The sequence below is a fragment of the Daktulosphaira vitifoliae genome, unplaced genomic scaffold (assembly GCF_025091365.1).
Source record: "Daktulosphaira vitifoliae isolate Bord-2020 unplaced genomic scaffold, ASM2509136v1 Scaffold_1, whole genome shotgun sequence".
Classification (NCBI taxonomy): Eukaryota; Metazoa; Arthropoda; class Insecta; order Hemiptera; family Phylloxeridae; genus Daktulosphaira; species Daktulosphaira vitifoliae.
The window spans coordinates 46,672,772-46,673,493 of NW_026099572.1; the positions used below are offsets into that span (position 1 = coordinate 46,672,772).

General features: G+C 26.9%; 2 protein-coding genes across 2 annotated transcripts in view; both read right to left on the reverse strand.

Annotated features, from left to right (window-relative positions):
• LOC126904320 (uncharacterized) overlaps window positions 1-722 on the reverse strand; it is a 53,405-nt gene that overhangs the window by 1,786 nt on the left and 50,897 nt on the right. The window lies entirely within an intron of this gene.
• Window positions 1-722, reverse strand: part of LOC126904311 (uncharacterized) — a 25,646-nt gene that overhangs the window by 1,786 nt on the left and 23,138 nt on the right. The gene's annotated exons all lie outside the window — the stretch shown is intronic.

Here is a 722-nt window from a genome sequence, read left to right on the forward strand (position 1 = left end):
TGTCAGATATCATTATACTTGATCCAACTATGCCACGTCACCACTGTGCCGCGACCCCCCTGTGCTGGGTTTTTTAAATTTGAGTTAGCTAAAATAGCCAATTTTATCATGCAACAAAAGTAACGAACATAGCCGAATGGTTAACACCTATATCTTTCACGCTTTGGGTACGAGGTTCATATCCGTCTGTGGCTTTTAATATTTTGCATTTTTTTTTTGAGTTAGAATAGAATTTTCAAATCATTTGATATTTATCTCATTTAGATTCAATAATTTCAATAAATATAAAGGATCTTATCACTATAGTCTCCCCTCGCGAGAAGAAATTTATATTTATGTTAATATTATTTTACTATGTGATTCTTTTTGTGTCTACGATTTATTTTGCAACCCTCACTAGACCTACTTTTTTCAACGATACGTCAAATTATTCCTCTAAGTTTATGATATTTAAGTTAATGATTAGTTTAAGTTATTACTCTTAAAAATCAAAAAAATATTCCTTATTCAAATAAAAAGTAGCTTAACTAGATTTGTCCATACAAACAATTAAAATCATTAATTTTTAATATTCTTAAATTATTTATTGTCGAATTAAATTTGATATGATAAAAGTATTCAACTACAAAAGTAAATAATTTTACTTTATAATTTATTAATTTTTTAACTCTATTTCTGTGTGCTACTACCAGTCTATAATATGCCAAATTTTTTAGTAATAT